Source organism: Triturus cristatus, chromosome 5_1 (assembly GCF_964204655.1).
Source record: "Triturus cristatus chromosome 5_1, aTriCri1.1, whole genome shotgun sequence".
Taxonomy (NCBI): Eukaryota; Metazoa; Chordata; class Amphibia; order Caudata; family Salamandridae; genus Triturus; species Triturus cristatus.
In genome coordinates, this window is record NC_140587.1 from 51,385,931 (window position 1) to 51,411,849 (window position 25,919).

The 25,919-nt window shown below is 47.2% G+C and overlaps 1 long non-coding RNA gene across 2 annotated transcripts in view; it reads right to left on the reverse strand.

Moving 5' to 3' along the window:
* LOC146830142 (uncharacterized) overlaps positions 1 to 10,198 on the reverse strand; it is a 102,815-nt gene extending 92,617 nt beyond the window's left edge. For both annotated transcript variants that reach the window (XR_014961371.1, XR_014961370.1), the window contains exon 1: positions 9,658 to 10,198. This is a non-coding gene — a long non-coding RNA (uncharacterized LOC146830142). The remainder of the gene's footprint in view (positions 1 to 9,657) is intronic.
* Positions 10,199 to 25,919: the final 15,721 nt, after the last annotated feature.

The window sequence follows — 25,919 nt, forward strand, 5'->3', positions numbered from 1 at the left end:
CCTGAGTAGTGGCAATAGGTCTGCAGGCTAGTGTGTCATAGGACGCTTGATATCACACCTAAGTGAAGAAGGAAGATTGCCACGGGCAACCCTTTAGAGGATGGAGTCTACGAGAAGAGTGCTAAGAAAGCGGATTTGAAGAAGAAATGTTGTAAATTATTGCATAACAGATGTTTCATAATATTGTGTGTTTTAATGTTTTCAAGTATCATATTAGCTTGTGTGGGTTGGATTGTTTATGCCATACAACAGGTACCTGCACCTACCTCCCAACCTATGCTTTCTTTTACTACTGTTTCCCTGCATCAATTTTATACATTACCCGAACATGAACGGACAAGGAGAGCAGAGTTTGTCAACAACTCGTTTATATAGTTGTTGCACCAGCACCAGTTAGTAGTTAACATAACTAATTGTTGGGTTTGTGGCCTTATGCCTCATGCGACGGACAAAGGAATGCCATATTTGGTTTTGCCTTTTTCTTTTAATGGGTCCGTTTGGGCTTATCAGACCATGTTCATTTATGCGTATGAGGTCCAACCCCAGCGTTCTCCTAAGGCAAATCCGAGTAATGATGCCCTGATAAGAGGAATAGTGGCCATGATCAGAGACATTGATGCCTATAATAATATACCTGCAGATGAGATGCGAGCCTACGTTGGTTGGAACATGACTGGATACGTTGCTAGTCTGACGGAAAAGGAGAGATGAAAGAGATCTCCTCCTATTTGGATAGTACCGCATCGAGGCCATTTGTGTTTACAGGGTAATGGTCAGAATCCCAAAGCTCAGTTAGGCAAGAGTGTGTGTGCCCAAACCTATGTTTATTTATCTCAAACTTCCCCATTGTTTGTGCCAGCTAAGGGCACATATTTTGTTTGTCATGACAGAGCCTATACATGGTTGCCACCTGATTTTTCAGGAACCTATTACGTAGCTTTTCTGCTTCCCCTACATACACTACTTCTTCAGACTACCACAGAACTAGATACAGTAGAGATGTCCTCGATCAGGAGGATACCGCAGCACAAGAAGCAGGAGACTTTCTCAAAGGTTTCCTACCGTTTTGGGTTCCTATGGTCAATAGCAGACATATAAGACGACTTGTCCGCGTTGTTGAAGCTACTATTGATGAGGCGGCAGGAGCTCTTAGTAATATTACGGCTGAGCTTCAAGCTAACCGCCTTATGACTTTGCAGAACCGAATTTGCTAGATATCATACTTGCAGACCGTGGTGGAGTGTGCAAATTGATTGGATCTAGTTGCTGTATTTACATACCTGATAATGCCCCTACAGTATACCAAGCCATCTCTAAGTTGCACCTGATTTCTGAGTCTATCCACCAGGACAAAGGAGAATGGTCTTTGATGGGATGGTTTTGGGGACTACTGTCTACGTGGGGATGGAAGATTGTAACGTTCCTTGGTATGATCTTAGCTATTATTTTCTCTTGTTGTCTTTGTGTGCAATGTGGTCCCGTCATTTGTGGTCTTTGTGCCACTTTGTGCGTTCGGAGACCTGTTCCCCAAGAAGCGGAGGCTATAAAAATGATGTTACAGCAACACCTTAATGACCTCATGAATATCGATGCAGACTTAGACTCAGACTAACATGAGTTTAGGTTATTGCCTACGTGATGGCAAAAGGAGAGTCTGAGGTTCTGTGAATTTTGACTCCATTTTGTATTTCAGCACCATTTTGTGTTGCCTTCACGTAGGCTCACAAAGGTATCTTGGCGAACGAAATGTCCTTGTCCTCTCGACCTGTGTATACATTAACTAGGTCCTTCTCCGGCAGTGAAATTAGTTTTCGGAAACCAAACTCCTCAATTGATCCTTGTCGTAACTCGTTAATCCATGTTTGACCTATTGGTTAACCTCAAGTATTCTTTTTCTGCTTTTTCTTGTTCATCAGCCTTCACTGTTCCTTTCTTACACTATTTTCATTACACGGATACTATTCCCAATTATGAAGTTTGTCATGCTTCTGGAGATTGAATTTGGGACTCACCTGTTGATTAACTTTTGGGTTTGGGCTGCTGTAAATTGCATTTTTGCTATATGATACTTGTTTTTAAACGTTTGCTATTGGCTAGAATTTGGTGCAGTAGGCGTATCCCTCTTAATGTGAATATTGTGTATAGAAGATGGGGACCCACGGAGTAAAGTGGGTAGTCTCCTGAGAACCTACTTCTGTGTACTTCTAGGACCACTGTGCGAGCTGCAGCTAATAAACTTGGTCTTTGACGCCATCCAGAAGTGTTCCATGTCTCTGTATAACAAGGCAGGTGAACTCGGAGATTTCAGGCGTGCCCTGACACTGCCAGGCCTAAGAGCCCGGTTCTTCAACGCTGTCCGGTTGAACCTTTACTAACGCCTCCCTATGGCACTTGTCTAGAGTCAGGAAACTTGACTTTCACATACTTTTAGCTCTCTCACTGCTCTAATTTCAACTCCTTACAGTTTGTGGCAGTAAATTGGGGGTGTCTGGGTGTATCCTGTGGCCCATTTCGTGGACAGTGTGAACATATCTATATTTGAAAAGTGGGGTACAAACCTGATACCAGCCTTACTTACATTTCCTTAAAAGCAGATTTAAAAGACTATTCACCTTAGAGTTTGACAGACTGGGTACTACGTCAAAATGTGGCAAATGTCCCGCCCATAGGCATGTGCAGTGCAATGACTCTAATCACTAATAATATAGCGGACGGAGCAACCACCATTTTGATGGAGGAAGAAAGTAGCAAACAGGCCACATGCATGTACTATGTGAACCAATTTGCTGGACTCAGTACTGGACTCAGTAAAGGCAAAGTGGCTTCAATCAGATTTAGGAGGAAATGCTCTTTTGGAAGATGGTATTTCTTTGGTAGAGAACTATTAGAAAGGATTTCAAAATTATATGGAACAATTTTGAAAGACACCATCCGGTAGACAAGTAATAGTCCATGTACTGCCATTTAAAGTCACGTGTGAGAAAAGAGGCCTTTTTGCAGATGTTTCTTCACAGTTTGCCCCCATTTGGACTACTAGATTCTTGTTTTCGACTCTGACAGTACACTGAAGCCTGCTAACCAGGCCCCAGTGCCAGTGCTATTTCCCTAAAACTGATATGAGTGAATGGTATCCTGAATTGGCAATGACTTTGCTCCCTTATAGGTCCCTAGCATATGGTTCCGGGGTACCCAGGACATAGGTGGTAAAGGGGTACCCAGAGCTCAAGCACAGGTTTGTGCCACCCTGAGTGACCCAAGGAAACAACTGACAACAGGCCTGCCAATGTAGACTGCAAGAACAGTGCAAACTGCTCCAAGTCCACTTTATCCTCACCCTGTGTGTTAAAGTCAATGCACTGCTCTTAGTATATGTCAGCCATTCCCAAGGAATGCCTCCTGAGCCCAGGACGTAGGGTGCAGTATATTACGGGTATGTGTAAGCTTGTATGTCCCTATAGTAACCTTTACCATTAATGTACATTATAAGTGAAAGGCGGTCCATAGGATAACATGGACATGCACCCTGACACTCTACGGGTTGCTAGTTCCATTATGGTACAGCCAAAGTATGTCATGTTTGGTATCAAACAACGTGCCTTCGCACCCCTGACATGAATCCCATGTCAAAGTTGACAAGACATGCACCCAGGTGGCTATCTTAGAGGTGACACCTGATTGTCCCGGCCTTTATGTGCTCTGACTGGCAAGCCCGAGCTTTCCCGTGCCTGCTGCCACCACAGACAGGTTTCTGACCTCCTGTAGTATCCACGTTAACAAGGACTTTGCCCACCAGTCAAAGCTAAAGAGGGATACTCTGTGAGAAAGAACTTCGTCCTTGGCTTGAACTTGGTCTCCCCCACTTCTGGGAATCCTGCAGAAGCTAGAAGCACCCTAAGTCCCTCCTGCACAGGTGGTGCCAGTCCCCTGTACACTGCAGGGAAAAAAACTTCAAGGAATCAAAGAATCACTGGTCATCGGGCCCGCTGAGGTATCGACAAGAAAGAGATGGTCCAGTGCATTGTGGGAGTTGTAGTTCTGTCTGGCCGGTAGTTTCAGACTGCTAGCTCACTGCTATGACCCCCTTGAAGTGCCTATACCTTTTCACTGTGCTTACTGCTGCCAAGGCTTGTTGGTCACCGATCTTGAAAACGAATCCCACACTCGACACTGCATTAAGGGGGAACACCATGTAACCAGCAGCCGACATTGTCCCCTGTGTGTTTTTGCACCCTGTTTCCTGCAGCACCGTGTAAGCTGTAAAATCAGCACCAACCACAACTCCCATCCAGCGCCAATGACAGCCAAAGTCCTGCAATGATTCCACATAACTGGACCTCGAAGTGGCCGATTGTCACTAGTAGTTTTTCCTATTGACCACAATGTTATGTTTTTCATGTATTATTTTTCACTGATTTAATATTGCTTCTAAAAGCTATACCTCCAGTTATATGTATGCTATTCTGTTCATTTCGGTGTCTAAATTAATATAAAAATGCACTTAACTTTTATAAATTGGTGTTGGATTCTTGTTGAGTCATGTCATTTACTTATTGTCTATGTTGGTACTCTGAAAGGCTTAACACATGTTTCTCTAGTAAAGCCTGCCTGCTCTTTGCTTCACTACTAGGACTGAGCTAAGGATTTATTATTGTGAATCCAAGGACCATCTTTGGGATATTGTGATAATATTGCATGCTGAGGACTAAACTCCTCACCACATAATATTCCACTTTCCTACGGCATAGTATCTAGTAACCTGACTGCTTTGCTCAGTCAGTTTCCTAGAATGGTACTTTTGTGTGTAGAAAGTGAAGCAAGTTGGAATACAAGGGCTGGCTTAGATGGGCACTGGGGATAGTACTGTAGACTCTTCTCTTTCCGTCCTTGCTGAGTGAAAACCAAGCATCTGCGATATGTTTAACTCTGTTACAAGAATGCAGTCACCAAAGTGCTGATCCTGCAGATCTGCAACATCCCCCCCCAATCTATGAAGTATAAGATACTGCTTCTACAGCAGTAAGACTATCAAGAACAACTAACTCAAAGTCAAGGAAGGATATCATTCTTCCTGTAGTAGTCTGACAATAGACAACATATGCATTGCATACTGTTGTATTTTGCCTGCTGAATCAGGTAAATAGGCAACTCTTATATAATGTGAATGTTTTACGAGTAATGCAAACACCCCAAAAGGGGATGGGAGGATGCCTGCAGTAAGTCTAACCACGGGCAAATGCTCAGGGTAGCATATGCAAATCAGTCTTGACCCTGCTCCAATAGTAACAGTGTATGGTTGATGAACCTGGTCATTTTTATCCACACCCATGTACTTGTTGAAATCAACTATGAAGTTGTGCTTGTGCACTACTGCCAGTTGACCCCCAAACCGTGACCGGAGAAGTGCTCTCACAGTGAATTGTATCGAGCACATGCACCACCCTCCTATTTAAGAATTTCACAGACAGCAGTTTGTTAAAACACAACACACACCCCTGACCATTTTGGAGCTTTCTTAAACTAGATCATGAGGGAATCCTTTGGAGTGACTTCGAATTCTACTGCCAGCCACAATGCCAGCGCCGTACAGCTGGACTTGTGTATAGAAATTATCTACATAAAGGTTATACCTTAAAGAGTGATTGCACAAGCTCCCAATCATTTTACTAATTTATAACATGGAAGGACTACCTGCAAAATCTATACTGGAGTCCTTCCCAATATAACCTCGCAGACTATATGTATATCCAGCGGAACTCTAGTACAACATGTACAGCTTGATGCCGTAACGATCTCTGTTGCTTGATATCTACTGCCCTTTGTACAGAATCGATGACTCGTTGAACGTGGTACAATTCCCTAGAGTATAAATGTCTGCAAAACGTGGCAGACAATTGTTCCATGTTAGCCTGGATTTGTTATACCCTGACTTGGTCTGCGTGGTCCTGTGGCAACTCTGCAAAGTTATCAGTGAAATGCAGCATACGCTGCAGAATCAAAAAGCAATATCTGATCATGATGTATGGGAAGCTGGGTATTGCCCAAACCATACAAGTAAACCTGTATTATGAGTTTATGCACTATTCCATGAGTAGTGCAAGGCACCCACAATTTTGTGACTCTCCACGTGAAGTGGGAGTCCAGAGGTGTACCCCAGAAAGAGGTGTCGGAGTACCTCCATGCTCTAACAGAAATTGTTCGGCAAGCAATTTTGTTCGGTACCTCAAGGAGCACATTCTCAGTTAACAGCATTGGCCTGTATAGACGAAGAGGGCGGGATAAAAGCGCCTGTAATACATGTGGAATGCTATCACTCAGAGTGAAGTCATCTAATGGCTTAAGAGAGCTGACACATTGCCCCATGCTATATGCTGTATTGTGCTCAGGACAAATGTTAATGACAGAACAACAGACCACATGTCTTCAAATTTTTTATACCAAACCCCACTGACAACATTTTTAGCAGGTGAGCCCCCCATGAATACAACTTCTGGAAGCTGGCATTTAACACATTTAACAACCATGGTCACCTTTAGGTCATATCTAGCATATCATTTTCATGAAATAGCATTTTCCTTATACAACACTTTTAAAAATGTGGTTTTAAATTTTACATGTCCTGGTGGTGAAAAACTCCTACATTCATTTTTTACTGTTGCGAGGCCCACCTCACGAGGCAACCCAATGTTATCCTATGAGAGAGGGAGGACTCACAGCAGCAAAAAATGAATTTAGAAGTTTTTCTCTACCAGGACTTGTAAAACTTACGAGCACATGCCCACATTTTTAAATTCAATGCTCCCTACCCTGCGGGCTGTATAGGGCATACTTTAGGGGTGGCTTATTTGTATTAAAGTAGGTTTGGGCAGTGCTTACTTTGCGATAAACATAATTTCCAGGGCGTTTGTCAGGAGGCCACTGTCGCTTGCACCACCCATTGCCCCTGGCAGCGCTGCAGATGACAGTACCGACACAACTACTAACCATCGCATTGATACAGGTGTGACAATTCAGACTATTCCAGGGTTTCAACACTATAGGAATGGCTTGGGTGGCAGGTATAAGTCCCTTTTAAAGTATATTGAATTAATACGTTTTGCTCATTTCTAAATTGGACAGACAGTGCCGCCATGTGGCACAGCATCATAAGTGCTGGTGTTGAACATTCTGGGCCCGATTCACAGAACAAACTTAAGACAAAATCCTAAACTTAGTACCATTTTGGTATTCACAGAATGCACTTACTACTTCTGGTATTCACAGAATGAACTTACTACTTTTGCAATTCACAGAATAAACTTACTACTTTTGCTATTCACAGAATGGATTTACGACTACTAACTTTACGTCCGCACTCGGGCCGGAAATTCCGGCCCGGAGGCGGAGCTTCTGGCCCAGAGGTGGAGATTTTGGCCATGGCTAAATCTCCGCCACTGGCCGGAATCCCCACCTCCGGCCCGGAAGCTCCGCCTCCGGCCCGGAAGCTCCGCCTCCGCCCTGGAAGCCCCGCCTCTGGGCCGGAAGCTCCGCCTCTGGGCCGGAATTTCCGGCCCGAGTGCGGACGTAAAGTTAGTAGTCGTAAATCCATTCTGTGAATAGCAAAAGTAGTAAGTTTATTCTGTGAATCGCAAAAGTAGTAAGTTCATTCTGTGAATACCAGAAGTAGTAAGTGCATTCTGTGAATACCAAAATGGTACTAAGTTTAGGATTTTGTCCTAAGTTTGTTCTGTGAATCGGGCCCTAAGTGCCTGTGTCGAGCACCACTGGCTTACATTACGCACTGGCTTTAGGCCTGGCAGTAGATTTATATAGGCAGGTCAAATTGTCAGTTTAAAACTGCACACAGGCGGCAATGGTAAGACTGGGAGATGTTTAAAGGGCTACTTAAATGGGTGGCACAATAAGTGTTGCAGGCCCATGAGAGGCAATTAATTTACATGCCCTGGTACATGTAGTACTAGTTTACTAGTGACTTATAAGTAAGTTAAATGTACCAATGTAAGTTGTGAACGTAGCACTTTAGCACAAGTTAGTAGTGATAAAGCACACAGAGTCCTAAAAGCCAACAAAAACGGGTTCAGGAAGCAGGAGGGGTAAAGGCAAAAGGTTTGACCTTGCAGAGAGGGCCAAGTCCAACATTTAGTGCACACTTTGAACTGAGTCACCTCCAGGTGTTTGGGCGAGCTCTGGTTGAAGGTGGGTGCTTATGAAGATGTGCAAGTGAGAGCTCTGAATTCAAGTCTGAAGCCAGAGAGAGTTTCTCAGAGTGCCTTTCAGTGGGTCATGAATGTGTTAAGAGTACATGCACATTCTGTCCTTGGCCTCTCTGTAGAACACACATAGCGATGGTCTCTTACATGCTGACTGTATTTGTGAGAAAATGTGTCTAGGAGTGCTCAGTGTTGGGGTAGAGGGAGTGTAATGAGCAGGGCCGGCTCTACGGCGGTGCGACCGGTGCCACCGCACCGGGTGCTGACTTCGCATGGGGGTGCCTGTTTGCTAGTGTATATCATGCTTAAAAGCACCTGCTGCAGCGTTCCTGGCCTCCAGCAATTTTCAGGAAACAATTAAAATGTCAAGAAAACTCCGGTGATTAATGTTCTTCCTGGCGACATCGGAGTTTAGTTGTGACTAATGGAAGTTTTGATTCATGGTAAGGTAGCATAGAGGGTTAATATACCTGAGCAAAGAACATGTACCATGCACATCACAAAAAGTTCAGTGGGTTCTGTTTTTTTCAGAAACTTCCTTTTGTTAGTTGCAGTTTACAGTGAGCTATTCACTGTCATCAAAGAACTGCGTGCAGACTTCAAGGTATAGATTAGAGTGTTTGGATTTTTTCGCCAGACTTTCATGATTCTAATTTTGCAAAAAGGGTTCATTTAGGTTCAAATCAGTTCTTGTTATTAAAGAGAGCCCCAATCCATTGTGTTACATTTTAAATTCAGAGTTTGTGCTTCTCCAGACCAAGTACTCGTCAACTATCCTGCCTACCTGTATGGATGACATGTGAATCCACCCCTTGTTGTCCTCTGTCTGATGTAACATTTCCTATACACTGATTCACACACCCATGGCAGATTGTCACTGTGTAGTAATGTGTGTGTTATGTACAGTGCTCTGACACCCATCACTGTATGAGTGACGCTATAAAATTAATTAAATGCATCTGAGAGAGAGGGGTTATGGAAACTGTTAAAGGGTGGAAGGGAGGGAATCCATGGCGGAGGTGGTCATTCGCAGGCGCCAAAAAACACTGTTCCACCGGGCGCCACCAGTACTAAAGCCGACCCTGGTAATTAGCAGGCCACTGCCCTTTCACAGCCTCCCCAATCAGATGTGTGGAGGCAAAAACCCCCAGAGACATTACTTCTGCCCTAGGGATGCCTACCAGACAGTAAACACCCTCTCCTAACAACCCCTTGAAAATAGAATTCCCATTGCCTCCTTTTCATGAAATCCCTTTCTCTCAAGACAACACTCTCCTCTACCCCATGTTTGATTATTTTCTTAATTATTCCATCGTTTTTGATATGGGGCAGGGTAACAAGTACCCCTGTCTATTAGAAATAAAGGTCCATGCGCCTACACTGAGGCAGCTTCCCGGCCGCACACACAGCCGCACCCGAGTACTTCGTAGGTCTTTAAAAGACCACTTACTTGCTAACGAGGCTTTGTTGTTGTTTTTCACCCCTTGGTGGGTGCATGTGGAAAGGCAGCTGGTGGAGGAAGCTTAGTTCCGAGCTCCCGCCGGCAATCCCCCATCTAGGGCCATCCTTAAGCTAGTGGGAGGCGCAGCGACAGACAGGGGACGCCCCCATGGCTACCGACACGAGGGGCAGGTGAGCGGTCTCTCTCACCCGACACAGAGATCCATGGTCAGAGTGTGTTGCGGAGCCCCAGGAGACGAGACCGCGAGGCAGCCGGTGGATCGGAACTGAGGTCGGCAGTGAGCCCTGGGGGATGAACAGCTCGCAACATACCACGGTGAGGCCCCGTGAGGAGAGGGAGTGCGATGTGCAGCTTCATTGGGGAAAAGCGAGAGTGTCCCGTGCGGTGCCAAGAATCGGGCCCGCAGGAGCGAAACTCGGCGGGGTGCCTGCGGGAGTGGTCTGCCTCCAACTGCGGCCTCAGAAGAAAGGAAGGGGCTCCTCACACTGCAAACCTCAACACTGGAAGGGGTGACCGCAGGTCACAGGCGGCTGCGACCGCAGCAGGACCGGGGCTCCACCGCGGCACCTGAATGAGTAAGAAAGCCCCCAAGCGGCCTGCCTGACTTCAAAATGGCGGCCGCGGGGACATATACAAGCATCAATACCTCCGTGAATGCCAGAGACGGCGTGCAAGGTAATTAATGTGCAGTAGGGAAGGAGCAACCACAAGACTGGGGCCCAGAAGGGTCAATAAGGGCAGATCAATCCTCTCCCAACGGGTGAACTGACAAAAGTTGTTTTCCTCTAGACTCTTAGGGTAATTGGGGGCAGTTTTGTCTGAGTTAGGAGTGAGATGCACTCCTTGCCACATTTCTTCACAGCTGCGCAGCACTTAGTGCCAGCTGCAACGTTTAGATTTGCGCGAGTACGCACCCTGGACTTTCTCTGCATTAGCAGCAGCCCCGACATTCTGGACACATGTCATTTGAGCCCCTTTGAGATGGCCAGTTGGCCAGGGGGACTGGGAGGTTTGTAGGGCGCCAGGCCCTAATGTGTTTATGTGGTGCTAGGAAATGTATTTGATGTAGTATGATTTACGGACCCTGTTCTGGCTACCTCTAAATGTGTTTTTTTTATGATTATGAAGTTGTCTTGCATACTATGGTTTATGCTAGTGAGATTATGTTCCACCCTGTGCTTTTTGCCCCTAATGTTGGAGATACTTAGGAGGTTAGGGTCTAATATTAGGCTGTTGAGATTATGGGCGTACAATGCGTTTGGCGCCTAATGTGATGCTGTGCATAATGTGGTTTATGTCACAGGATGATGCTAAGTACAGTGATTTTCCTCTTACACCGCACCAACATATTCAGTCCTACCTTGTTGAACCAGTCCTGTTCAGAAGTAACAACCTATTACTAATCGCCTCACTTCCCTGACTGTACATTAGTTCAGATCTCTTCACCCGACGTCTGGAATATGTGCCCCCTTCTTGTCCTTATACTTCTCCTCACCACCGCTTTCCTAGTAACACCCTTCTCACATCCCCACCACCCTCCTCCTCCTCCTCAGTTTCCCAACATGGCCACCACTCGAGTTAAGTCTGGAATTGATTGCTACAAAATCATTTACCCTTCTAACCCGACTAAAGCTTCAGAAAAACATTTCAAGCATAACACCATTGAATGCTTCCCTGATTCCCTTTTTGTTGATCAATTTTACAATGGTTGTTATGGGAGGCTCAAAAACGATTTCATTTTTTTTCACTCACGACATCCCCTCTTGGTCCACCAGCTTTTACAATTCCCTTAACGTCACCTCCTCCCCCTCTATCCCTCATGGGAAACAGCTAAAAAGTTCCCCCTCTGCGTGTTTCAACGGCTCCCTCACCATTTCACTCTATAGCAACGGTACGGTCATGATCCAAGCCAAAGACACCTGTCTCTATCTCTTTGACCACCTCTTCCCTTCCCTACTCCCCTCCCCTGCGACCGGGTTATCCCTTGACTCTTCATCTAGCTCCACCAATTTCTCCCTATCTCCTCCCCTGACCCCCCCACTCTCCAATAGGCTGCACCCTTGGGAGGCACAGGTCGACCCTCTTCCCTCCCCCTCCCCTCCCATTCTTCCCCCCTCACAGTATGCCCCCCTTCATCACTTCAGCCTTACCTCTAGCTAACACGCTCCTCGTCCAATGTGCACTGTCCCAGTACTCCATTCTCATCTCCTCCCCCCTATCCCTACCTGCCACCCCCTTTTTAGTTCACCTCTCCTCCAGCCTTCTCCCCTAGTTAACTCTCCTTACGTTCCCCTTATTCCCTCCTCCTCTCTGCTTTCCTACCCCCTCCTCCCCTCGCTATGTAACCCGATTTCTCCACAAACCCATTGCATCTATCTCCTTCCCCCCACTCCTCCAGCAATGCTGTGCTACCCCTTTCCCCCCTTGGTAACCCTTTCCCTCCCTCGGACCTAGCAGAACCACCTCCTTTCTTCAACTTCCCTATCTCCCAACCCCCCTTACTCTGCCAGATGCCCGCTCCCTCACAGCCACCTCACCTAGCTGACAGGACCTCTCCAACCCTCTCCCCTCTTTTCCTCCCAAACCTCCTTCATCCCTATGACTCCACACATTCCTCCCGTCTCCTTCCGCCCCACCGCCTCGCTCCTCTCCTATCTCCCCCTAATTATGTCCTTAATTCCTATCCTTCTTGCAACGCCAACAAAGACAACTCTCCTTCCACCTCTGGTGCACCAACGCCTGCTCTCAGCCACCACCTTTCCCCACCTCTGAACCCTGTACCCCTACTTCCCTCCCATTCCCCCACCTCTCTCTGCCTTCCACCGCCAAGTGCACCCCCTCCTGTTTCCATCGAGCCACCAAACATGCCGTGCTCTGCCTTACTCTCTCTGGAAAATAAGCTAGGCTCTCTTATCACCTCCATCTCCCAACTTGAAGCTTCCATTTCAGTTTTAAGCTCCAAGATTTCCACTTTTACATACACCTCAGTACCTTTGGAAAACACTCACCTTCCCATGAGTTGCACCTTGCCCCCACACCCCATAATAGCCAAGCATAACCTGTTGTCTACAAACATCGCAAACTCACACAAGCCCTCGAACGCCACCCTTCTTCCACTATCATCTCCAAGTAACCCTACTATCTACACTATTCTGACCATCTCCTCTGTCAGAACCACTCATCCACCTAAACCCTCCCGAGCACCGTCTTTTAAGTATAATATCCCCATCACCTCTCATAGCCCAAGTGCCCCCGTCACCAAAACAGTCTCGACAGAGCTGCGCTGTATGCTCCACAACTGCAGATCTGCAATAAAACACAAACTTGAAATCTCCGATACCATCATCCTGCACAATATTGACATGCTCTTCCTCACAGAGACCTGGTTTAACGATACCTCTCACTCTATGTTTGATCTCCTATTACCCACAGGCTAGTCTATATTTAGAAATGACACGATTGACAAAGTCGGGGGAGGTGTTGCAGTCATCTTTAGAAACTCCCTTCAACTTAAGGATTTTCTTAACAGCTCCTTCCGCACTTTTGAATGCCTATTTCTTGAGCTTCCATTGCACCACCGCTCACCTCTCAGATTCCATGCTATTTACCACCCTCCTGGTAGCAGCCCTTCGTTTATGGAGGAACTCACTGACTTCATCAGCGACCAATACTCGCAAAGTGACAATCAGATCTTCGTGGGTGACTTCAATGTCCACTGGGGCTCGCCTCAAGACACCTCTGCAAATTTGCTGGCCACCTTCCTCTCTGCAAACGATCTTATCCAACACTGCACAGAAACAACACACTCTAAGGGCTCAATCCTGGACCTTGTTATTTCTATAGCAGGCTTGCTGACTATCGCTACCCCTATTCATGTAGACTGGTCTGACCACCTCCTCATCCCATTCTCTCTTCACCTATCACACTCTATAACTCTCGGCCAACCTAAGAGGGCTACTTCCTGGTTCTGTGACACTAAAAATATTGACCTCGGTACCCTCTGTGATTCTGCTTTGCTATCACTTCCAAGGCTAGACCCGAACCTAGATGTTAACGAACTCACCTCCCAATGCCTCACAGTCCTTGCAGTCGAAATCAATAATGTCGCTCCTCTCCAAAGCAAAAAGAAAAGGCCTACTCCCTCAGCACCTTGGTTCAACAAATCCCTCTATGAAGAAAGAAAGTACCTAAGAGTCCTTGAGAAACAATGGAGACAAGCGCCCTCTGTTAAACGGTAGCGGCAGTTTCAGTCGATAACCTTTCAAGTATTGCCCGGCGGTAATCGCCTCTTATACCATTGGATGTTAAACCAATAAAGAGGCAGGCGCCGGAGACTGGAAGGCAGGAAACAAAATTTTATTCCGTCGGAGCAGAACACATCAGATCAGACAGCAAGGTATCGTCACGAGGTGCTCTAACTGCATCTCTGAGGCCTAGCCTCTTATACACAGGTTTATGACTTTATTGCAGGGTTATCGTACATGGCACATTCTTGAGATTGTCTTGATACAAGAAAGAACTTCCTCGGAATCCCCACTTCGAGCTCGTTCCCACACACATCTTCAGTGGGAGTCCCCACCCCACCCACAGTAGGAGATGGCTATCACACAGCTGGACATTCCGCCAATTCCCGGGGGTGTGTGCGACCGGCCGGGTCTCAGGGGGTAGGGGCTTTGATCTACTGTAATCCCTTTGATGTGGGGTGTTTCCCTTACAGTAGGGGCAATAAACTGCATCCGCAGGGCTAGGTGATGGCCTGGGACCGGTTCGGACAATGGGGCGCAGAGGAAGGGGGTTATCAAAGAGATGCATGACCATGTATGGGATGTCGGTCAGGCGCGGTGTGTGATTCCATGGCAGGGTCGCGAAGAAGGAGAGGGTTTATGGCCCGTGTATGAGAGAGCGGGGGTGGTCGGCGCGCGGGGGATGCTTGCAGCGCCAGGGGAACGCGCTGGCGATCGACAATGAGCGGGGGAGAGAGTGGGGTGCCTAAAATGGCGGCCGTGCGTTCGCTGTGCGTGGCGCTGGGGAGAGGCAAGATGGCGCAGATAATGTTCAGTTACAAGCTAAATTTCCACAGTCCTCCCTTTTAACATATCTCGCCAGCTTGCCTGGCCGACATTCGCCTTCGTTAACCTTTTAGCTATAATATCGTGAATGTTTTTCATGCATTCCTTAAAAGTACAGAGTTTTTAGGACAGGCAGGAGCAATCTGACACATTTGTACATAGTTACATACAGTTGATAAAGTAGGCGAGGAGGTAGTACATACAAAATTACATCAGCTGCGCCGCATGTCAGGCCCAGGGATAGGAGGAGGGGAGCTTGTTTGAGCACAAACAGGATAAAAAGAGAGAGAGAGAGACGTTTCTGGCAAAACAAGGGATATTTCGTACATTACTTAAGGCCCAGACTTCGTGTTGATCAAAAATAGTCAGTATAGTCGTGTGCATGGCTGGTGTTGTATGAATGTTATTATACAAAGTTAGATTTTCTTAACTTCTCAGTGTACAGTCGGAAGTGACTGATGCAGCATCATGAAAACTCGATAGGAAGATAGTTAATATAAAAAGGTGGTTGGGAGAGGATTTCAACTTAACATGAGTTCTTCTTTCCAGTGTCCTATTATAAAGAGCCATCACTGGTAAGCTCTTATTGTTGTTCTTCTTTTGTTGGCACTGTTGAGCACCGGCGGTGGAGCTAAGGTCCAGCTCAAATCCAATTTCTCACGTGGCAGGGTGTGACCATTCGCTGTTCTCCGATCACAGTCCTGTTCCCTAACACAGTTCATCATAGGTACTTTGAGACAGGGTACCCGCTTTTTGTTCTTCTGTAGTTAAGTCAAATTCAAAATCCATATAAAAGAGGGAGAGAGAGAGAGAGAGAAGGGTGTGACGTGCTTCGGGATGCCGAGGGAAGAGGGGGTGGAGTGGGGTCGGATCAAAAAGCGGACCAAGGGGGGCAGAATCTTCCAGCAATGAGCCCATCAATCGAGCTCGACGGGTTGGGACTTCAGGCACGCTGGTCAGCGAGTAGGGGGCCTCGAGATAGCCTTCGTTCCATCGCTTATCATTCTGATAATGGTGCCTCGTCTCACGCCCTTTTTGCTTCGTTGCTTCCCCCTTGGTCGATGTCATAGATGTTCCATGGTCCGTAGCCAGGCTGTGCGTCACGTCCGACCCCTCTCTTCCGGTGGCTGCACGTTATCTTTAAATGAGTACAAGAAACAAAATCTTAGAGAGTTGGCAGGGAAGACATTTACACACTTCATCCTCTCTCCCAACCACCGAGTAGTTGGGGAAATGCTTTTATCGGTTGCTGCATGATTGATGTCTATTAACTCTGATGTTAGTGTGCGTGTTACTAATCTATTAATCATTGCTGTGGTGCAGGTTTCTGTGGGTGTCCCTGTCCATCGTCTGGCCTGCTAGGTGTCGATTCCTGCGCCCTATAATCGTTGCAGGAGGCCTGACATCTGTTGACTTTCTGGTTTATCAAAAATTCGAACCGGCTTCTCCGGTAGAGACTCGTTCATTTTAACACAAGCTCGGTAATACATATTTTCCTCCGAGGACTGCTAAGTTTATGGAAAAAGTACGAGGTGCTACTGCCATGGGTTCACAGGTATCTATTTCGGGGAGGGACATAAGCTAAACATTTTTTCTTGCTGGAGACAATAGGTAACCCCCATCAGCTTAGGCAATGTACCTTTAGAGAATAAGGTCATCAGCTGTTTTGTCCGAAATACTCAGACGGCTAGTACGGGGCTGGGGTTATTTTGGGAGAACGGGGTGTTTAGACATTCTAGTTTGGGGTAATTGGGTGGAGGCAATTCTGGGCGGTGGAGATGGTGTTGTTAAAGCTCTAAAACGAAAACCACTGACATATAGTCCCCGTGATGAGGGCCAAATTGGGAGACATCAGTCGTCTTACCTGTCCTTTCTTTCTCAGCCAATTTAGCTCAACATTTGCAGAAAGGAGAGGTAGTAACGTGGTAAAGTACGGTCGTTTTTGTTTCTGTCAATTTGTTCGAACACCACCGTGTTTGAGGCCAATTATACACAGACTGAGGAGGTATGTGTCGTTAATTTATTCAAAAAGAAAGAGGGCAAGGAAGCCTTTAGTGAGGGAGGGAGAGAGAGTGAGAGAGAGAGAGAGAGTGAGAGTGAGAGTGAGAGTGAGAGTGAGAGTGAGAGTGAGAGTGAGAGTGAGAGTGAGAGTGAGAGTGAGAGTGAGAGACGGAGACGGAGACGGAGACGTGTGCATCAAGTAGGCTATTTGGCATATGTACGACACAAAACGAGAGAGAGAGAGACATGTGTACGATAATAGGCCACTTGGTGCACACACAACATGGAGTAGCATGGGTCTGTTCTATGTAAGAAAACACAAGCGGGGGAAAGACATAAATTTGGTGATCACGCCCACACGAATACCGGATAGGGTGTGACAGTACATGCATCAGGCGCAGAAACTTAAGACGGAGACTCAGGGCTACGTTGAGTATGGGGACCTCTCCTTTCCTGTCCTCTTTCCTATGCTTTCCTATGCATGCTGCGTATTTTCAGTATTTTGTAGTTTATCTTGGGGGGGGGGGGGGGTGTCGGACCTTTTACTCTCCTCCCTTTGATCGATGGACGAGCACTTCAATCATACGATGACGCTCTCTTCAAGCGACCCAAGCATGAAATGCATACACATTTATACCGTATAATCGTAGCACACACGCACAATCATACCATACAGTTTTTCATGTTCCCAATGGTGGTCTGCACTTTACGCACTATCCCACAACGTTTGTCTATGTTTTTCCCGATACTGAACACGGTGCAGTCCATGTCCACTCCATTCTTCAGTCGGAACTTCGTCGTGACCTATAGAGAGGGAAAAGAGGGGAGGGGATGTGCAGTATTCAAAGTACCTTAGCGAGCGTAGACACGAAAAAGTTCTACTTACCACGTACCAGGCTAGCCGCAGGAGTGGGTAATACCACAGACCTATTATTCTTTTCTCCCGAGACAAAGATGCTCTATTTCATTCATCTCCTAAATTCGGGTTCCCTGGTCGTACATGCATTTCTCAATCGGTCGTGTATTATGGTGCAAGATACCATACCTTGCATTCGGCATATACCTTAAGCTATGTTTGACCATTTTCTAACAACTCTTGGAAAAGACAGGTGTGACGGGCACAAATTCCGTTAATCAAAAAGATTCATGTAAATGGGGTCTGCATTATCTGTTTTCTATTGATTGGGAGTAACAATCGTTTATTCAAAAGAAAAACCTTTACCAACCTAGATGATTTGTCATGACACTGATTCCGTAATCCCTTTAAGAAGACCTTTATTTAAAACAATGTCAGTATACAAATACGGGCCTACAACCGTGCAAGCCGGCCACGGCGTGAGAGGCGTCGAGTATCATGAGCAACACTATCTTGGCATAAAAGAATAAAAACGCTAAATAAAAAAATGGGTAGGTCAGCAATCAGTAAGGTTGTACGTATGCTCGGTCAGTACCCTTCCCGTCCCTCTGCTCATCATGTGTGGAAACATCACATACATATCCTTTTAACACAAATGCCACGTGACTGGAACGCCACAAGGAGTTGTAGGCCTCTCCTACATCGGCGCCATTTTGGGGCGAGGTCGGGCCAGTGTACAGTCTAAGTCTTTCCATGAATTAGCTGTCGGACCAGAATTCCTTTCGGTAGTTCGAGAACTTTCGTTGGCATCAATGGAAAAGAACAGACAGCATGAATCGTGATTCGGGGATGGGGAGGTACAGTTTTGGTTCCTACCGGGTCATGTTGAGATTCCACCGGACCCGATCCGAGCGGATAGGCCGCGGTGTCTTCTGATAATTCAAACAGAAGCTTGCGTCAGCATGGCGTCACCACGGTCTCACGGTGATGCCGTGATCCGTTCTTAGGGCGGGACAGTAGGCGGGTCTTTCTGCCGACGTCCTGCCTCAGTCTTTTTCACTGCACCAAGCGGAGGCAAGGTGGCTGCCGCCCGGGGCAAAGAACAATGGCGGCGGTTTGTCCTTACCGGAAGTCCGCGGGAGTCGAGGGCCAATGACCCCCGCAGAATCTGCAAAGCTGTGGTGGCGTTTTCCCAAGCAGACAAGCTTCCGAGTCCAGAGCCGTCTTTCCAGCGGGCCGGGCCTGAATCTGAAAGATCAACCGCCACCCCGGGGGTCCAGTAGCAGCGACAGCAGCAGTTCGGATGGTATCGCCACCGGGGTGGGTCCCCGATCACTCGGCTGCGGGGGCCCACTCCTCGCGTCGGGCGCTAGTGGCGATCTTGGTGAACCCGTGCTTGGGTGGTTGTCCGGCGGTCGAGTGCAGGGGCGCCAACTCAGTTGGACGGCGAGTGAAATGGTTGGGGTGCCCTCATCTGCTGGTGAGGCTCCACCTGGGGAGGCGGGGGAAGCCCGTCCGCGTCGCTTCCCCCCGCCAGGGCACCCTTCGTTATTGAAGGAAGAAGAAGAGAATGGGAAGATCCGCACGACGTGGCAGACCCACCTTGGCGTTGCCAGGGTCTTGGCGCCGCATGTGGCTTCCGGACTATTCGCACAGTTGTCCGCCACTGATGTCAATGGATTTTTGCATGGCTTTTATAGCCCAAAGCCGACTAAAAGGACCGCCCAAAGCAGGTCAATGTTGCAACTTCGAGGGAGGAGAGGCGAGGACGGTGTCACGTGGACGTAAATGCTTTGGGATGCAGGTCGCAGCAGACTGTCATGTAAATAGTTGTTTAAAACGTGTTTTAACCTGTTTATCTTGTCGGAATGTTGTTATACCTATAAGTTATTAAAATGTTTAATCATACTACTTTGTTGGAGTGTTGTACATATTTGCAATCTAGTTACAGTGTAATCGGAAAATGGCATAGTCCAATTGTGCGTGATCCTAGTCAAGTTCGGTGACGTCGATGGTGGGTATCAACAGGCTTTCGGTCGTGTCTACTGGGCGGGGTGGGTGGTAGGGTAGACATGTTTAGGCAGCGAGAGCGATGGAGCCGGGCTACCTCGTGGCCGTCTTGACCGTGAGCTTGGTTCCTTCCCCTAGTTCCATATATCCCACAAAGGGCTATTTCCTAGCGTTTCTTTAGTTTTGTAGGGTCAAAAAGGATCCTACCAGTGGCCACTGACTCTCGGGGTCCCCCTTTGTATATTTTATGCCATAGCTTGCTGTAAACTACGGCGATTAGTTCGTATTTTAGTGAACATGTCCTTATTAGGGGTGCCTTCCAGAGGAGCCGGATGGTTCACCTCTAATAAGCGGTCCGGGCAGAACCAACTACCAATCAGTGGGGAGAAGATAGGCATGACGGGTTTCAACGGGGACAAAAGTCAGCACTACCTATCTTTTCGCTGCTTGCAAAGACTAGACAGAATATCTCTATTCCTCGTTATTTGTAAGCAGAGAATACCTCCAAAGAACCAATATCGAACAACTAGTGTTCGGACAATCAATCAATCAATGGGGAGATAAAGATAGGCACGACGGGTTACAACGGGGACAAAAGTCTGCGTTACCTACCCTTCACTATTTGCAAAGACTAGACAGAATATTTCTATTCTACGTTATTTGCAAACAGAGAATATCTCAAAGAGCACTATTCTTCAAAACAATCAATGTTTGGACAATCAATCAGTGGGGAGATAAAGATAGGCACGACGGGTTACAACGGGGACAAAAGTCTGCGTTACCTACCCTTCACTATCTGCAAAGGGAGAGAGAGAGAGTATTTCTACTCCTCCCCGTTTGTAGACAGCGAATATCTCAAAGAGAACAATCAATGAGCAATACTAGTATTTCAGTCAATCAATCAATTATTTCGCAATTTGTCGTGTTTCACGACCTTACCCGGACCGCGTGGACAGTTTCTCGTCTTCCGCCTCCAGCGCCCGATCGTCCTCTACTCTCCGTATTTGCCGCGGCACTCCTGATGGTTCCCAGTCAGGACCGTAGATCACTCGAGAGAGGTCTGCTCGGAACCAGTGAAGTTCGGATGATCGGCTGCCAGACGAGGGTCTATCGGGCAGGAGCTCTCCCGATCGTTGCAGTCGTTCACTCTGTCGTCAGGACCTCTCCCACTGGATCCACGTGTCGCTGATGGGCCCCACGCTTGGGACGCCAATTGTTAAACGGTAGCGGCAGTTTCAGTCGATAACCTTTCAAGTATTGCCCGGCGGTAATCACCTCTTATACCATTCGATGTTAAACCAATAAAGAGGCAGGCGCCGGAGACTGGAAGGCAGGAAACAAAGTTTTATTCCGTCGGAGCAGAACACATCAGATCAGACAGCAAGGTATCGTCACGAGGTGCTCTAACTGCATCTCTGAGGCCTAGCCTCTTATACACAGGTTTATGACTTTATTGCAGGGTTATCGTACATGGCACATTCTTGAGATTGTCTTGATACAAGAAAGAACTTCCTCGGAATCCCCACTTCGAGCTCGTTCCCACACACATCTTCAGTGGGAGTCCCCACCCCACCCACAGTAGGAGATGGCTATCACACAGCTGGACATTCCGCCAATTCCCGGGGGTGTGTGCGACCAGCCGGGTCTCAGGGGGTAGGGGCTTTGATCTACTGTAATCCCTTTGATGTGGGGTGTTTCCCTTACAGTAGGGGCAATAAACTGCATCCGCAGGGCTAGGTGATGGCCTGGGACCGGTTCGGACAATGGGGCGCAGAGGAAGGGGGTTATCAAAGAGATGCATGACCATGTATGGGATGTCGGTCAGGCGCGGGGTGTGATTCCATGGCAGGGTCGCGCAGAAGGAGAGGGTTTATGGCCCGTGTATGAGAGAGCGGGGGTGGTCGGCGCGCGGGGGATGCTTGCAGCGCCAGGGGAACGTGCTGGCGATCGACAATGAGCGGGGGAGAGAGTGGGGTGCCTAAAATGGCGGCCGTGCGTTCGCTGTGCGTGGCGCTGGGGAGAGGCAAGATGGCGCAGATAATGTTCAGTTACAAGCTAAATTTCCACACCTCCACCGATAATTTGGCCACGCTTCGTTCAGCAAGATCCAAGTAGCACAAGCACATCTTCCTTGGAAAAGCGTCGCACTTCAGATCCCTCCTCGACTCAGCCAAAAATAGACCCAAAAAACTATTCGACCTCATCAGGAACCCAAACTGCTCTCCCCCAACCTCCAAGTTGGAGGATTCTACTAAGAAAGCAGCGGAATTCGCTATATTCTTTGACGAAAAAGTGAAATCACTTGTAGATCAGGTCATTCATCCTACCCCTACAGAGGAGCACAAATCCTTAACCATTTGGCAGAACTTTGACCCCATCTCTGAAGATGCCCTCCTCAAATGCATCCTCGAAACAAAGACCTCCAACCATTCTCTTGACACCATCCCTAGTGCCATTGACTTCTATACCCATTCCCTTTCCTATTGGACCACTCTGGTCAACCTCTCCCTCTGTCAAGGCTCCCTTCCTGTTTCCTTCAAAACTGGGCAGGTCACCCCTCTGCTTAAAAAATCCACCGCTGATGCGAACGACCTCAACAATTACCGCCCCATCACTAACCTACCTTTTCTTGCGAAAATCACAGAAAGATGTGTAGCGAAACAACTCTCTCGTCATATCAAGGACAATGATCTTCTTGACAATTCCCAGTCCGGCTTCATTCAAACTGCAGCACTCAAACAGCCCTGCTGCATGTGATTGATGACGCGCTGCGGATACTCGATTTGGGAGAGTCTTGTCTTCTAATTCTCCTTGACCTTTCTGCAGCCTTTGACACTGTCAATCACACCACTCTCCTTAACACTCTTCAACAGAGAATGGGCATGGAGGGCACTGTGCTTAAATGGTTTGCCTCCTTCCTCTCTGATAGATCCCAAATGATCAAAATAGCGAACAGCCTTTCATCTCCTTTGGCGGTCGGTCAAGGTGTTCCTCAAGGCTCTATACTTGCACCCACATTGTTCAATCTCTATTTAGAACCATTGGGAAATCTCCTTAGTAAATCCGGGATCCACTATAATCTCTATGCGGACGACACTCAAATCTACCTTAAGGTGGCCTCCACTCACGATCTCTCCATCCTAAGCTCTACTCTCGACTCCATTCAAAACTGGATGTTAACTCATCAACTGATCCTGAATCCCTTCAAAACTGAATTCCTCCTCCTCTCCTCCTCACTTTCTCCTCCCCCGGTTCAATCATGGATGGATCAGATGAATCTACTTAACAATAAACCCATCATTGTCGACAGCGCAAAATCCCTTGGTGTCACACTCGACAAAAAACTCAATCTACTCTCCCACATTCATTCCATTGCAAAGTCTGCTCGATACCAACTGCGCCTTCTTTGGGGGATTCATCGCTTCTTCCCGGAGCAAGACCTTAAATCCCTGGTCCAATCGCTGGTTCTCTCCAGATTGGACTACTGCAATTCTCTTCTTACTGGCCTCCCCAAATCCCACCTGTCCCCCCTTAAGTCTGTTCTCCATTCAGCAGCTCGTTTCATATACGGGGCCAAAAGAAGCAACCACATCACACCCATTTTATCCACCCTCCGTTGGCTTCCCATCGAGGCAAGATCTATCTACAAGACTGCCTGTATCACCCACAAAGCCTTGCACTCCTCCTCCCCTCGCTACCTGGCGAACAAACTGAAACTCTCTGGAGGCTCCAGACCATCACGTAATGCAGAAAATGTATTGCTTGAACCTCCCACTTTCAAGAAGAAAAGATCGATGGCCCAATCCTTTTCAGGCAACGCGGTGAGAATCTGGAACTCACTTCCGCCTCAGCTCCGGACCACCACCGCTTCCCAGGCCTTCAAAATTGACCTCAAAGCTGTCCTCCTTCAAAGACACTTCCAAATTTAATTCACGCCCTCTATTATCTGAAGGAAGTCCTTCCATTATAGGAAATTCTGTTCTCCATGCCTATAGAAGTGCCTTCCCAGTGTGTTCTTGTGTTTTGAGTGTCTGCCATTTACTGCAGTATTATACCTCTACTTGTACTTTGTACTCTTTTGTAACATGCACACGTCACCTTTCCTTTTGTAACGTATCGTTTGCTACCTCGTGTATTTTGTTTGCTCTTGATACTTGCACAATTGCCACCATTGCCTCATGTAACGGAACGTTTGTTTGAGTGTTTTGAGTGTCTGCTATTTATTGCAGTATTTTACCTCTACGTGTACTTTGTACGCTTTTGTAACCTGCACACGTCACCTTTCCTCTTGTAACGTATCGTTTGCTACCTCTTGTATTTTGTTTGCTCTTGATACTTTCAGAATTGCCACCATTGCCTCATGTAACGTAACGTTTGCTTTTGTAACATGCTCACTTGTAATTTTCTCCTCATGTATCATTACTGCTCCTATTGTGAAGCGCTCGGACACCTTCGGGTAAAGTCCGCGCTATATAAAAACGCTAAAAATAAACAAATAAATAAATAAAATACTTATAGGAGAAAAGGCATGGGGGTGTGGCCAAATGGACATAGGAGTGCAAGCACCATATATTGATGAATACGCACTTCCTGTGACCTCAAAACATGCCATCATGGATCTAGACTGAAATGTGTAACTGACTGGGCTTCTGAAGGTGGAGAGTTTACTTTTCAGAGGGCAGAAATTAAAAGACACCCTTAAGTGTCTCTGCTGTGTAATTTGGTGACATCAGAGCACAATGTTAACAAGCATAGCCTTCTCCATTACAATTCTTTTCATGCCGTGTGTGTGATTCCGGATGGTTACAATGGAATCGACGCACGCCTACAACTCCCAGAACGCACTAGGTGTGAAATGAACGTCCAGGACTGGAAACCTGGTTCTTTTTCGATAGACCCGAGGCTCGAAGTTACAGTCGAGGTTTTAAAATGATGCCAAATATTCACAGTGGCGTGGGACATTTTACAGCACAAAGACGTTATTGTAATATTTCTCAAGACGTGTTCGAATCTGATTGATAGATCAAAGGAATAAACGCATGCATTTCACCTTCTAGATCGTGTTTTCGGCCGGGTTCCGCAGGCGCCATTTAATTCTATCACAGGACCGGAGGCTTCAGATTATGCATCTCTTTCATTTACTGCAAACAAACAGCAGCCAATGAGAATCATCATAACATATAACACAACATTCCCAGAATGCTTAGTGTAAAGAAAACAATAACCATAGAGACTAGCCCTATATAACAGTCCTCAAACCGGAACACTTCCTCTTTCTTTGCTGCTCCTACACAGAGATAAGTGCTCGATTTTGCATATCTTGCTTTGTCTCTTGAGTTGTGTTTTACTGATGTTTGCAGCCATTATTGGGGGATTACCATGTTTTTGATGCCATTGCCTTGCTTGTGCATTATTTGATGCCATTGCCTTGTTTGTGCATTATTGATTTGCGCGCTCGCTTTGGAACAGCGCTCCGCGCTCGTGCGTGGTAACGGCCGATCGGAAGGTGGCGGTTCCACCTTTGAAGCGCGCCTCACCTTCCGATCGCCGTCTCCCTTGTGCCCGGTGTATTTCGCCGCGTTACTGTGGCGGGCGGCGCTCCCCTTCATTTGAGCCCGCAGGAAACTTGAGCCCCGCATCGTGTAGCCCAATTGGGCTCCTTTTGGGCTCCTTTTGGGCTACACGACGCTTAATTCATATTCCTCCTCGCTCCACCCGTTTTTCTTCGCGCGTTGGAGCTTCAGGTGTCCGGAGTGAGTGCCCTCCGTACCGACGCCTTCCCAGGTTGTAAAATAGTGGCAGGCCCCCAGCTGGGTGAAGGCTGGTAGGATTTTTAGGCTCTCTATACCCTTTGGGTGCCCTGACTACAGCTTTGCTGAGGAGCATACAGTGACTTTGTTCTAGTGTACTTGCACCAGGGTGGCTCCCCCTTGACTGATCCCTTTGGGATTCCTATATATATATATTTATATATATATTTTTGAAGTCTTGACGTGCCGCCTTCTCCCTGGTGGACATGGAAGACTGGGCCTACTTTGAGGAGGTTGAGTATGGGTACAATGAGGAGTAACATGCCCCCCTCGAGGACAACCTTGTGCAGGCTTTAGACGCCTCTGTCCAGGACTCCGTTACTAAGGCGGTGGAGGTGGCGGTCCCTAAGACCGTAAATAATGCATTGGCTGCGTCATTAAAGCCTATTACAGCGCAGCTGGAAACCTTTGCCAAACGGCATTGGACTGTTGCAACAATATACCGTTCAGGCGTCTACTTCTTCAGGGGGTAAATCTAAATCTAAATCTAAATCTTCCATTTGG